The sequence below is a fragment of the Mercurialis annua genome, linkage group LG5 (assembly GCF_937616625.2).
Source record: "Mercurialis annua linkage group LG5, ddMerAnnu1.2, whole genome shotgun sequence".
NCBI lineage: Eukaryota > Viridiplantae > Streptophyta > Magnoliopsida > Malpighiales > Euphorbiaceae > Mercurialis > Mercurialis annua.
In genome coordinates, this window is record NC_065574.1 from 13,618,236 (window position 1) to 13,634,224 (window position 15,989).

Here is a 15,989-nt window from a genome sequence, read left to right on the forward strand (position 1 = left end):
AATTTCAAAGTATTAGACATGTTACAACACCAAATTAATATCTAACTATTAAACGTTAATTAATATGTATCAGACATACGAGCGAGCAGTGAAGGCATTAGACGCGGACTAGTACGAGCATACCACCACATCGACCTCATTATAGAGTGGATAGCGGTCACTGTGAGTTGCACTTTACTTTCGTGTATTACATATTAAAGTTATTTAATACTATATTTTATATATACGTGTATTGTTATACACATCGCATTATATATGATTTGATTAAATGTTATATGTTTCTATCAAGTTTATATACGAGGAACTAGTATGTGATCCGAAGAAACTAGCTACCTATTGGGTGTCAATAGGTTGTGTGATCACCAGAATCGAGTCAGTCTAGTGTGTTTGCATATGAGAGATGATTTAATATATACATGTATGAATATTAATATGAATATGAATATGAATTTCGAAGTTGGACAATGAATTCGATACGAGTGAGCACTCGGTTACGGTGTAACCTGGAGTCCCCGTATCTAGTGAGTTGGACTCACACTTTAGGATTAAGAGATAGGTCGCGATCGACGAGGTAGAGTGTGAACACTCCCGGGTCGGACCATTTGGATCAGTATGATTTGAATATTCGTAAGGTGTATCGCATGCTAGGATATTAGTTTCGAACGGATCAATTACCTATTTATATGTATTATTTTATGTTATTGTTTTCTTAAAATGCGATGCTATGTTTTTATAATAATACCGTTAGTAAAATGCAAACTCACTCAATATTTTTCCAAATACTGACCCCTCACTTTTGATGTATTTCAGGTGCTTAGCGTCTGGGCCTAGTTAGAAGCCAGTTTTGGGATCCGGAAGTCAGCTATGTATGTATAGTTCTTTGACTTCCTTAGTGCTGCAGTAGTGGTCCTGCGTCGACAGAGTCGTAGCCTAGACAGCAGTACATTTTGATTGTATATATTAGTTGATGTCTTGTTTATATTTTTGTAGGCTACGTGTTTTATGTTTTGTTCACGGCACCAGGTGCCGGCGATACGTTTGGTATACTAACTGATGTATATAGTACCGTGAGACCAGTTCGTACAGGGTGCGGTAACTAGAGCCCACGAGGTTAACAGAACAGTTAGTATAAATACGGGTTCCGGAGCTACCATTTCCGTTTTCTAGCGCCAGTCCCGGCTCAATATTTTGGGTCGTGACAGTTCACTTTTATTTGAAACGAAGTCGTTTCAGTTCCTTGAAGTTTTGGCTTATTCATTAATTGAACGATGGTGCATCTTATTTTGGACGATCGTTCACTTTAAATATATCTTTTGGTATTTCAAAGGTTTGAACAAGTTCAAGAAAGATCATTTAATTGTTATGAACGATCATTCACATTTTTGAACGATAGTTCACAAGAGCAAAATTCAAATCTTTTTTGACCGTTGGAGCTAAATGATCGTGCACCTCCTCTTGAACGATCGTCCACAGCCTTCTGCAATCTCATTAATGAAGTTCTTAAAGTCAAAATACGGAAAGTTTTAGGCTTGGACCAGTAGAACATTGACACATCATCTAAGAGCCTTTAAATACTTGTTTTAACTCATATAATTTGGTTAGAACATTAATTGCAAACATTTAAAGCTCTCGACAACTCAAATATTCTCAATTTCTTTGTGTATCAATTCTTCAATGTTAATTGTTTGTTGTTCTAGTTTGTTCGAGCATTTTTTTTGTGGGTTCACTACTAGAAAACATTGGATTAGTGACGGAGTTCAGCAACAGATTTTGATCCGTCGCTAAAATCATTTTACCGACAGATTTAGCGAGGAATTTTAAATATGTCGCTAAATCCCAAATAAAAATAGCAGGATTCATCTCGCCATTTTTAGCAACGAAATTTCCATCGCTTAAAATGGAGGGATAAATCGCATTTAGCGACGAATTCACTAATTGTCGCTAATTTAATCTGTCGCTAAATTCATTAGAATAAATGGCGACATTTATTCCGCCATTTATTTCATCACTTTTAGCGAAGAATTAGACAATTCGTCGTTAAAAGTATTGTTATTATTTATTAAAAAATAATTATTTATTTTATTGAAAAATATTATTTATTAAAAAAATTGATGAATTAAAAAAATATTTGAAACAATTTAATTAAAAAATGTATACTTTTACAAAATATTTTTTTTAAAAATATATAATTATTTCCAAATAATTATATTAGAATGCGGTAGTAAAGTGTAAAAGCAATAATTTATTATTTTTATTAAAAAAATGTTTATTTAAAAAATAATTAGTATGAAAAAAATAATTATTTTATAATATGGGAGTAAATATTTGATCGTTTTAGTTATATTTAAATATAATATACATAGATATTGTCACGACCCAATCTCAGGGCCGAGACCGGCGCTAGGGAATGGGAGTGGTTGCTCCGAAACCCGTAGCAAGCCTAAAAACGTAAAATAATTTTTCGCAATTATAAATGTAAACATCATGCATGACATAAGCAAACACGTGTCATGCAGAAGCACACATGCCAGGCACACATATCCTCTGGCAGTCACCACATATAAATAACGCAGCAAGCGTAAAACGTTTAAAACTTTAAAACGTTAAAGTAATATTTACAGAAAACTATATATTACAGCTGACTCACAAAATACTTATCTACTGCAGCTCTAAGAGTAAAGTACTGTTTCTTTACATACTCAAAAATACAGACTTCCGGAAGTAGGATAGAAGTCCGTTGCTTTAAAGCGTCTTTATCCTGAAAGGAAATCTGTGAGGGGTCAGTATATTGGGATATACTGAGTGAGTTCATACATTTACTAATAAGTATTCAAATAAAACGTAAAATCGTAATCAATCATATGCGACCAAGTATAAGATCCGATTGAAACCTTAATCCTCAAACATACTAATAATCAATCTATCAATCCAATCATAAATATCAATTGCGAGTCCAACTCGCTGGTGGCCCAGCCACTAGATACGGGGACTTCCAGGCTACACCGTAGCCGAGTTCACTCTGCGTATCTAAATCATAACCCAATCGTAAATTTCATATTCATCATCAGCTCCCAGCTGAGTCATATCAAAACTGGTGATCACACAGTCCTATTGTCGCCCAATAGGTAGCACGTTCCATCGGATCAATACTGGTTTCAAATCAAACATATGCAATTCATAAAAAGAGTTCGCATACCAAACATGAAATTCAAACACAAAGCAATATAAAATAATTGCTTAAATACTTTAAAAGCAAATCGTATAAACTCACAGAAAACGCTTATCCAAAAATACGTCGGGGCTTTAGAACGTCAAGCTTCCCGAACTCCTGGTCCAGCTCCTTCTTGCCTTGCTGGATCTAAAACAATTTCAAACATTTGACTGACATCAGAATCCTATTCTAAGATTGACTCTAGACTCAAGACTAGACACACTGAGCTTTATTAATCATCGTGCCTCTCACGTGATTATCCCGATAAACGGTATCAAACTCGTTTATGGATAAAATATCACTTTTAACTTCATTAGGTTAATGTCTCACATTAATCAATTACTAACCCATTTCACGTCTCGATATGCGCGTATAAAATTTCTCGAAGAACTAGGTCGATAGACGAAAACACTGTGCGTGCGTACGTCTGCCTGTGCGATTGCACAGGGGACTGTGCGTTTGCACAGTCCTAGCAGACTGTGCGTTCGCACAGTCCATGACTGTGCGTTCGCACAGTCACCTGACTGTGCGTTCGCACAGTTGACTGTGCGTTCGCACAGTCCATTGACTGTGCGTTCGCACAGTCCTGCTGTGCGTTCGCACAGCTCGGCTGTGGGACGCACAGCCACGGGCTTTTGCCCGGAAATCGTTTTCCGACATGCTCCATCGTGCCAAAACGCTCAAAACGTAACTAAAACGCTATTTCTAACTTCAAAACACCCAAATACGATCCTATAATCGAATAAACGATAAAATCGTTTCGTGGCATAAAACTTTGAATCGACATAACTCAAAATATAATCAAAGAAACGGTAAAACGTCAAGCTTACCGTGATTTGCCTCGTGAATACGATCAATTCGAGCTATTAAACGTCGAAAATGGACGAGAAGCAAAAACCGCGCGACGAACCGTACGTTATCGCCGTTTATGATCGAAAGAAATGGAAAGGAGATGAAGTCTGGATGATTCCTTCATCTGAAGGGTTTTTATATATATCTGGCTAACTTGCACTTTGGTCCTTGAAACTTTTCAAAAGTTTCAATTCAGTCCAAAACCTATTCGCGTCCAAATTTTAAACAGTCTCCGATTGACTCGAAACTTTTACCATAAATACTATAAATTATTTCGCGGACTTTGGCGAAATAAAATTCCTTACGGGATCTATAAATTATTTTATATTAATTTCTGAAGTTAAATCCCCAAATTCCGCTAATTGACTTATTAAAATTTATTCAAATTTCCCGATATAATTAAATTAAATTCTTCTTAATTTAATTTATCGGAAATCACGACACGTGGCACGACGTAATTATCTTAAAATATTTTGGGGTATTACATTCACCCCCCCTTAAAATAAATTCGTCCTCGAATTTAAAAGTTAGCCACGTACCTTGCGTAAATAGATATGGGTACTTTTGCCTCATATCCTCCTCTGTCTCCCACGTGCACTCTTCTACAGATTGACTTCTCCAAAGAACTTTCACCATAGGGATTCTCTTCGTCCGCAGTTGTCGTATCTGGGTATCGACAATCTGCACTGGTCGTTCTTCGTATGTTAGTTCCTCGCTCACGTCTACCGCTTGCGGTTGAATTATTCGAGAAGGATCTGGTACATATTTCCGAAGCATGGAAATATAAAAGACAGGATGAACTTGCGACATCTCCTGTGGCAAGTCTAACTTATAGGCAACTGAGCCTATACGCTCCACGATCTGATATGGTCCGACATATCTCGGAGCCAATTTACCCTTCTTTCCGAAACGAATTACTCCCTTCATCGGTGACACTTTGAGAAACACGTAGTCTCCGAGTTGAAATTCGATATCCTTCCTCTTGGGGTCCGCGTAACTCTTCTGTCGACTAGAAGCAGTATTCAAACGCTGCTTTATTAACGGAACTTTCTCTGACGTAATCTGGATAATCTCTGCTCCAGTGAGCTTTCGCTCACCGACTTCGTCCCAACAAATAGGAGATCGACACTTTCGTCCGTACAATGCTTCGTAAGGAGCCATCTTGATGCTTGAATGATAGCTGTTGTTGTAGGCAAACTCGACTAGGGGTAGGTACGTATCCCAACTACCTCCAAAGTCTAATACGCAAAGTCGAAGCATATCTTCTAACGTTTGAATCGTCCGTTCAGACTGACCGTCTGTCTGAGGGTGAAACGCAGTGCTGAAATTCAATCGCGTTCCCAGCGCGTCTTGTAAACTCTTCCAGAAATGAGAGGTAAATACAGAACCTCTGTCGGAAACGATTGACACGGGAACTCCGTGTAGGCTCACAATCTTAGCGATATAAATCTCCGCTAACTTTGCTGCAGAATAAGTCGTCTTGATAGGAATGAAGTGCGCTGACTTCGTCAAACGATCCACGATTACCCAAATAGAGTCAAAACCTTTCTGTGTCTTGGGTAGTCCGATTACGAAATCCATCGTGATCTGCTCCCACTTCCACTCCGGAATGGGTAATGGTTGAAGAAATCCGTAAGGCCGTTGATGCTCCAACTTGACTTGCTGACAAGTCGGGCATTTCGCCACGAACTCTGCGATATCCTTCTTCATTCCGCTCCACCAATACGTTGATTTGATGTCATGGTACATCTTCGTGGAACCAGGATGAACGCTATAAATCGTTCCATGAGTCTCTTCCATGATCTTCTGTCTTAAGTCTTCCACATCTGGAACGCACATTCGACTGCCGTATTTCAAGATTCCGTTGACGATACTGAAATCTTGACTCTTTCCTTGTTGAACTTCCTCGATTAGATGCGTCAATTGAGGGTCGTCTGCTTGCAACTCTTTGATCTGATCAATCAACGTCGATCGTACCGTTAACTGAGCCATTAGGTTTCCGAGAGATGAGATCTCGAACTCCACTCCTTGGCTAAACATCGTATGTATCTCGTTGATTAATGGCCTCCGCCATGTCGTTGTAACGTGCGCGAGACTTCCAGCTGACTTCCTGCTTAAGGCATCTGCCACTACGTTGGCCTTGCCTGGATGGTATTGTATCGTGCAGTCGTAATCTTTCAGTAGCTCCATCCATCTCCGCTGTCTGAGGTTTAACTCTCGTTGGTCAAAAATGTACTTGAGACTCTTATGATCTGTAAAGATTTCGCACGTAGCGCCGTACAAATAATGTCTCCAAATCTTTAATGCAAAAATCACTGCTGCTAGCTCTAGATCATGCGTGGGATAGTTCGTTTCGTGCTTCTTGAGCTGTCGCGAAGCGTATGCAATCACTCGACCGTGTTGCATAAGGACACATCCTAGCCCAACTCTTGACGCGTCACAGTAAACTGTGAATCCTTCCGTTCCTTCTGGTAACGTTAGGACTGGTGCCGTCGTTAAACACTCCTTCAATTTCAGAAAACTGAGTTCACACTGATCCGTCCAGTTGAATTTCACGTTCTTCTGAGTTAACTTCGTCAAAGGTACAGCGATCTTCGAAAAGTCCTGTACAAATCGTCTATAATATCCCGCTAAACCAAGGAAGCTTCTAACTTCCGTAACTGATTCAGGTCGTTTCCATTCTATCACAGCTTCAATCTTCTTTGGGTCAACCTTAATGCCGCTTTGTGAAACCACATGACCTAAGAAAGCCACTTCCGTTAGCCAAAATTCACATTTAGAGAATTTGGCGTAAAGCTGATGCTCTTTTAGCGTCTGTAGTACCATCCGCAAATGTTGTGCGTGCTCTGCTTTTGTACTTGAATTGATTAAAATGTCGTCGATGAACACGATCACGAACTGATCCAAGTACGGTTTGAATATTCTATTCATCAAATCCATGAAGGCTGCTGGGGCGTTCGTCAATCCGAATGACATAACGAGAAATTCGTAATGTCCATATCGAGTTCGGAAAGCAGTCTTCTGAACATCGTCATCGCGAATCTTTAGCTGATGATAACCTGATCTCAGATCAATCTTGGAAAAGTATTTCGCTCCTTGTAACTGATCGAACAAATCGTCGATCCTAGGTAACGGATACCTATTCTTAATCGTCACCTTGTTCAGCTGTCGATAGTCAATACATAATCGAAGCGATCCATCCTTCTTTTTCACAAATAGCACTGGTGCACCCCATGGGGATACACTCGGTCTGATAAAACCACGATCAAACAATTCTTCTAATTGATCCTTAAGTTCTTTGAGCTCTGCTGGCGCCATTCGATAAGGTGGTATCGATATTGGCTTCGTGCCAGGAGCCAATTCGATACAGAACTCAATCTCGCGGTCTGGGGGTAATCCAGGTAATTCCTCTGGAAAAATGTCTGTATATTCTGACACAACTGGCACACCACTTAAATTTATACTTTTCTTCTCTGTGTCTCGTATTATCGCTAAAAATCCTTGACATCCCTTCTTCAACATACTATAAGCTTTAATAGTTGAAATGATACTTGCAGAAGATTCCATTCTATCACCCTGAATTGAAACTGCTTCAATTCCAGGCGTGTTAAACGTCACCATCTTCTTTCGACAATCCACATTGGCGTAGTGCTGAGCTAGCCAATCCATTCCTAATATGACATCAAAAGCTAATACTTCGAGTAAAATCAAGTCAACTAACAAATCTCGTTCTTGAACTCTCACAGGACAGGACGGATAAATGATACTAACTTCCACACTCTCGCCAACTGGAGTAGCTACAGATAAAGGGTTCCTAAGATACGCTGGTTGCACTCTTATTTTACTAGCAAAACTAGGTGAAACAAACGAATGCGTAGCGCCCGGATCAAATAAAATTAGAGCGTCTTGAGAAGCGATAGAAAAGGTACCTTGCACCACCGCATTGGAAGCCTGAGCCTCCTGAGGATTCAGTGCAAAGACTCTGGCCTGACTCCCGCCAGCCTGCGAAGTCTGACCAGTACCGCGTCCTCCGCCATTTCTTCCTCCACGATTTCCATAGCCACGGCCTCTCTGGCCAGTGAAGGTACTTCCTGTTTGATCATATCCTGACGCTATCTGCTGCGCAGTTCTCTGCTGTTGATAGGAAGGCTGTACTACAGTAGTCATCGAACCTTGGGGCATCTGCCTTGGACAATCTCTAGCAAAATGGCCCCGTTGACCACAGTTAAAACATGCTCCACTAGCAGTGTAACACGCGCCATAGTGCCTCCTATTACAGTTCAGACATATGGGAACTCCGCCTCCCATGCCACTCATCGATCTGGCACTAAATCCAGTGCCTGAAGTACTGACTCCAGTTCCAAATCGAGCTCTCTTATTTCTCTGCTGACGTGATGGAGGTCGAGAATAATTCCCAGCATATGATCGGGTAGGTGCGCTCTGTACGCTACGAAACGTATTATCTCTCACAAGTGCAACATTGGAAGGGTCAGGAATTCTTCCAAAACGAATCAGAGAAACTTCCATTTGCCTAGCACTATCAATCAGTTGCACTAGGGTTCTTCCGATATCAGACGTCAGACTCACAAATTCAGCTCCTAGACCCTCTACAAACCTCGAGTTCACTCTGACTGGGTCTGTAGTCAGGTCTGGTGCAAACCTACTCACCCTGGTAAACTCCGTCACATATTCTTGCACAGACCGATTGCCTCTACTCAGGGTCAACCACTGGCTACGATAACTCTCTGTCACTGCATATGGTAAAAAGTATTCCCTAAAGTGGTTTGCAAATTCAGCCCAGGTCATAGTATCCATGGTTGGCTGAATATGCTGCTGAAACCAATCTTTCGCGGGTCCTTTCAATGACATTTCCACCATAATGATGGTCTGTCTCTCATTAGCTTGCAGGCGTCGAGCATTACGTTCTACTTCTTCGAGGAAATCGAGAGCATCACCTGTACTGTCAAACTTAGTTGGCTTAAGGCGCATATAAGCCAAAACGATATCTCGATCAGTGAAAGCCACATTGCGTAACTGTTGCTGCTGTAGCTGCTCACGATGCATATTCTGTACCTCAGCCTGATTGGCTTGCATAGCCGCAATTCCCGTAAGAAACTGATTCAGATCAAAACCCACAACATTAGGTTGCTGGGCTTGCGCTTGCACTCCAGGTGCCTGCGCCTGGGCCTCTTGGCCACCACCTCCTCCCTGAACAGAAGACTCATCTTGAGCTTCTGGATGGACGTCATGCGCCCCTTCTATAACGTTACGTGCTGCAGCGGCAGCTCGCTCTACTTCTTGTCGTTGGTCAGACATCCTGACCAAGACAAACAGCGTTATTTAGCCACATAACCGCATAATATTGCAAACGCATACCGTAATAAACGCGCATCTCATCACAAGCGAACACACACGTAAGACAAACTCACATCCTAGAGGGAAAGCTGAAAGTTTGAAAATCAAACGAATACGTAACAAAGACAAGACTCGAGTCCTATGTGCTGCAGTAGAATCCTATAAAAACCAATCACTCTTCTAACATAAGCAATGGTAACTGGACCATGCTCTGATACCAACTTTGTCACGACCCAATCTCAGGGCCGAGACCGGCGCTAGGGAATGGGAGTGGTTGCTCCGAAACCCGTAGCAAGCCTAAAAACGTAAAATAATTTTTCGCAATTATAAATGTAAACGTCATGCATGACATAAGCAAACACGTGTCATGCAGAAGCACACATGCCAGGCACACATATCCTCTGGCAGTCACCACATATAAATAACGCAGCAAGCGTAAAACGTTTAAAACTTTAAAACGTTAAAGTAATATTTACAGAAAACTATATATTACAGCTGACTCACAAAATACTTATCTACTGCAGCTCTAAGAGTAAAGTACTGTTTCTTTACATACTCAAAAATACAGACTTCCGGAAGTAGGATAGAAGTCCGTTGCTTTAAAGCGTCTTTATCCTGAAAGGAAATCTGTGAGGGGTCAGTATATTGGGATATACTGAGTGAGTTCATACATTTACTAATAAGTATTCAAATAAAACGTAAAATCGTAATCAATCATATGCGACCAAGTATAAGATCCGATTGAAACCTTAATCCTCAAACATACTAATAGTCAATCTATCAATCCAATCATAAATATCAATTGCGAGTCCAACTCGCTGGTGGCCCAGCCACTAGATACGGGGACTTCCAGGCTACACCGTAGCCGAGTTCACTCTGCGTATCTAAATCATAACCCAATCGTAAATTTCATATTCATCATCAGCTCCCAGCTGAGTCATATCAAAACTGGTGATCACACAGTCCTATTGTCGCCCAATAGGTAGCACGTTCCATCGGATCAATACTGGTTTCAAATCAAACATATGCAATTCATAAAAAGAGTTCGCATACCAAACATGAAATTCAAACACAAAGCAATATAAAATAATTGCTTAAATACTTTAAAAGCAAATCGTATAAACTCACAGAAAACGCTTATCCAAAAATACGTCGGGGCTTTAGAACGTCAAGCTTCCCGAACTCCTGGTCCAGCTCCTTCTTGCCTTGCTGGATCTAAAACAATTTCAAACATTTGACTGACATCAGAATCCTATTCTAAGATTGACTCTAGACTCAAGACTAGACACACTGAGCTTTATTAATCATCGTGCCTCTCACGTGATTATCCCGATAAACGGTATCAAACTCGTTTATGGATAAAATATCACTTTTAACTTCATTAGGTTAATGTCTCACATTAATCAATTACTAACCCATTTCACGTCTCGATATGCGCGTATAAAATTTCTCGAAGAACTAGGTCGATAGACGAAAACACTGTGCGTGCGTACGTCTGCCTGTGCGATTGCACAGGGGACTGTGCGTCTGCACGGTGTGACTGTGCGTTCGCACAGTCCTAGCAGACTGTGCGTTCGCACAGTCCATGACTGTGCGTTCGCACAGTCACCTGACTGTGCGTTCGCACAGTTGACTGTGCGTTCGCATAGTCCATTGACTGTGCGTTCGCACAGTCCTGCTGTGCGTTCGCACAGCTCGGCTGTGGGACGCACAGCCACGGGCTTTTGCCCGGAAATCGTTTTCCGACATGCTCCATCGTGCCAAAACGCTCAAAACGTAACTAAAACGCTATTTCTAACTTCAAAACACCCAAATACGATCCTATAATCGAATAAACGATAAAATCGTTTCGTGGCATAAAACTTTGAATCGACATAACTCAAAATATAATCAACGAAACGGTAAAACGTCAAGCTTACCGTGATTTGCCTCGTGAATACGATCAATTCGAGCTATTAAACGTCGAAAATGGACGAGAAGCAAAAACCGCGCGACGAACCGTACGTTATCGCCGTTTATGATCGAAAGAAATGGAAAGGAGATGAAGTCTGGATGATTCCTTCATCTGAAGGGTTTTTATATATATCTGGCTAACTTGCACTTTGGTCCTTGAAACTTTTCAAAAGTTTCAATTCAGTCCAAAACCTATTCGCGTCCAAATTTTAAACAGTCTCCGATTGACTCGAAACTTTTACCATAAATACTATAAATTATTTCGCGGACTTTGGCGAAATAAAATTCCTTACGGGATCTATAAATTATTTTATATTAATTTCTGAAGTTAAATCCCCAAATTCCGCTAATTGACTTATTAAAATTTATTCAAATTTCCCGATATAATTAAATTAAATTCTTCTTAATTTAATTTATCGGAAATCACGACACGTGGCACGACGTAATTATCTTAAAATATTTTGGGGTATTACAGATATATAAGAAGAAACTGAGTTAGTTAAGTTCAAGTTATGTGCATGGAACTTCAGGGTTAATGAATTTTGGGCGGGAGAAATAGAAGGATGGTTGACTGTGAGCGGAACGGGTTTAGGGCCGCTATGGTAGACCTCTATTCTGGAAAGGTTTTGAAAAATATGGAATCGTCATCTAGCTCAGTTATAAAATGCCTTTTCTACCGATTGGATAACCTCACTCGCATATGGGTGAGATAAACGTATGCCGGACCGAAAGACCAGGTTCATAGACTAACTACCGAAACTCATGTACTTGGCATATTAGTTACGTTTATTTACCGGACATATTCGTTTTATATCTCATCTCGATATTCATACAGTTCACGATATAATTTGCTGGAAATTAAACACGTACGAAAGCAATAAAGGAACACATATAAGATGCGCATATGACTCGATCTGGCATGTGAGGCAGGTAGCAAATAATGTTAAGCATACATCTAGCCCTAGTGGTATCTATCATGTATATGATAATGGATGATCTGGATCGTTTTACATAAACAAGGCCTAAAACTGGATTTCCAGGTGTGATTGGTTTTATTAAGTCATCTTGAATTACCTATACAACCTATATTTACATTTTCATGGTAACCCTAAGATTTCTAGGTGATTTGTTGGATTTGATTACTAAGTTAACGTGATTAGTCCTTTAGCCTATTAATGATTAAATTTGGCATGTTTTTGGAAAACTTTTAAATAGTATCAACATACACATTATGCAGGTGATAAACATACAAGGTTAAAAATACTTTTTAACCTTGTAGACCGGAATGTCTGGCACTCGATGTGTTTTGACCATTGGTGTGGTATAAATCAAGATTTGGTTAGAACATGAAAGTTCTTCATCTCATCGACACGAATCCACTAGTTCAGACCGTAGTCGATTCCAAATTCAAACGAACTCGAAATGGCTTTTGGAAGTCGCTGGTTTCATCGCTTGTGGGCTTCGAGGCTCGGTTGGCGTGGCATATTAAATTGTGGGTTATGAGGCTCGAAATAAATTGGGTTTGACCTATTACAAAAGATATTATAATTCTACAACTAAATACAAATTCGTGAGCTCAAACGGGACTCAATTCTGAATTCAAACGAACCCAGAAACATGAAAAAAATGATTGGATCGAAGTCTGAAAGATCTGGAAAGCATTATGGATTGAATAAATGGAGGCCACCGCGGCACCATTAGGAGTGGCGGTGGCACCACTCTATACTCCCGGCGGCGGCAGTGTGTTCTAGCGGCATCGACAATTCAAAGGCAACGCGGCAGTCCGTCATTCGACTCAGAATTTAATGAAAAAACACTCTGAAACGCGCATATAGACATGAACTAGAAGCAATATACAAGTTCTAAAACATCCTAAATTAGATAAACATCACGGTTTTGATGATTAATCAAAGAAATTAGACAAAGAGCATGTTTATGGCAAAAGAAGCATAAAACACACATTTCATGCATTATAAGCACTGAAATCAAACAGAAAATGGAGTTGAGTCATGAAATGTATTAAAACAACCTAATATCATATTTCTAATCAGTTTTGCATGGCATCATGGCAAGAATATTAAATTTAGACATTTATGGCAGTTTATGGCAATTATAGCAGTTTATGACAAAAATAGATAGAACCATCTAAGCATGCATCCTAAACATAACAAATTAAGAAATTATAGTTTAAGAAGCATAAAAAGTGACGAGAGAGTTTGTGGGTTCTCAGAAATACCGTTCTGAGTCCTTTACTTGTTTTTTGGTGACCCAGATGCGGAATCCAGCTTCGGATCGATGTGCAACTCTGCGTTCTTTAGTAATTAAAGCGTTTTTAGCTTGTTTTCTAGACTGGGAATCGACTGTGTGCGTGTGTTGGGTTGTGTGGTTCGGATATGGCTCTCTAATTTAAGGTTTGATCGTACTTTTTTGGGGTGATTAATTGCCGACCTCTAGTTAGGCTGTCGAAGGGTCCTATTTCTAGTGATTAGAGGTAGCTTAAGGTTGGCTAGAGTCTAAGTTATGTTAGAAGTTTGTTAGTCATAGTTGTAGATGTATAGGAATAGTGAAAGTGTGTGAAGTGATAGAGTTTTAGGATTATGATTATCTTTTACAATTATCATTAGGATTTTAGAACTTCAATTTGTATTAATTCTTATAGACAAAGTAAATTGTGGTTAAAAGTCATTTAGTTAAGATTTTTATTCCTGCATTTTTTTTATTTTTGTGTGTTTATTTATGTTTTTTTTAGGTTTAGTGTTATTTTTTGTTATCTAATTCTGAAATTATGCATAGTGGTATTACTTGACCTTTGGCTTGTGATTTGCGACTAAGCATGCTTGTAATTTTACAATTTGATGAAAAATACCAATTGAGGCCATGTTTTGAATGAGTTTCTAGTGTTGATAATAGTTAATGATGTTTTCCTAGTTGAATGTAATTGTTATGACATGATTTGATAAGATTAAAGTGAATTCAATTTTAGCCTATCGTAATCTTTAAAGCATGATTAATTATCTTGATGCGGAATTATGGCGTGTTGGTATTTTGTTGAAAATTTAGTCGTTTTTTGCAATTTTTGGCATGATTGGTATTGATTTCGTCATATTTGAATCTATGGCATGACAGAACAATATTTTGAGAGTTTTAAGCCTATTTTCCTTTTTGTGTGAGTTAAATACATGCATTATTTCTAGAACTTGCTCAGTGTCCGTTCAAAGTTATACGGTTGAATTTTTGACATTGAGATGATTTTGGCATTTAGGTTTACCCAATTTTTTAGACCACTTAAATAGACAGACCATTATCCCCTTAGATTACACAAACTTGACCCTTAATATTTTCATTGATTTACACTCAAATTTACACATTTTTACCATTTTTCATTTAACTTCATTTGATATCCTAATTGGCTTGATAAATTCTTTGTTGATAAATTTGTGCAAATAGGTGATTCTAGCTTGACGAGTGAATAAGAAAATTGAACTAGATTGTGCTTACTCAAAAAATTATGCCTTGAGATAACTTGAAAGAATGAAAAGAAAAGAGTTAGAAAAATTGCAAGAATTATGAAAAGAAAGAAGTAAAAAATGTGATTACAAAAAATGCATGAAGTAAAGGCAAATAAAAAGAAGAAGTTTGTTCACAAAGTAGAAAAAAATCCATCTAGATCAACCTTAAAGTATTAAAGTATATGATAGACAGTTTATCGAACGGAGTTTACCCAATTACATCGTTTTTACGTACCTTTAATCCCGAGCCCCATTACAATCCGAAAAAGTCTATTTGATTTTTGTCGATTACTGAGCCAAGTATTGGAGTCCGAGACTCTGAGCAAGTTTATGGTACATGTGTATGTATACAGTTGTGAGCGTAATGTTGTGTTTTGACCTTAAACAAGTGAATGTCTCAGTGAAAACTTGTGAGAATTTAATGTCATTTACTTAGGTGTTATGTGATTATTGCCATGAAATGTCTAACTTATGAAAATTGATTATCGTACATGTCTCGCAAATGGTAGTGTTTAAATCATATTATTTAGTATATCGATTGAGCTATTGCGATAGTATTCTTGGTGTAATCGGATAATGTCGTTTGAATTACCTTTGTCAATTGTTTGCATCATTGATAGTTATCGGTTTTAGAAGCTTCTATTCATTCAATTCATCATGATTTCAATATGTTTTAGACTAGTGTTTAATTTGTGTTGCGAGATTGTTGGGTATGTTATATGGCGAGATTCTTTTCTTACTAGAGGACAAGTAAAGGTTAAGTGTGAGCATGTTTGATAGGGGTAGAATTACTCCTATTCTGCCGTTGTTTTTTGAGTCATTTATGTACGTTTGTTATATTTAAGCATTTTGAATCTTATTATTATATTTGAGTGTTCCAGGTTACATACATGGAAATCGATGAGTTTTAGGTTTAATTGGAGCATTCTAAAGGTTTTCGAAGCAAATAGACGCGGAGAGAACATTTGCAAACATGAGAGTCTGACCCCGCTACATTAATTGACAAGTTTGAAGTATTTCGAGACTTTAATTGACTTTATTTTCTTCACAAGAAATAAAGTATACAGCCTAAGCATTCTAAAGGTTTTTAAACCAACTCATTTGGAAGT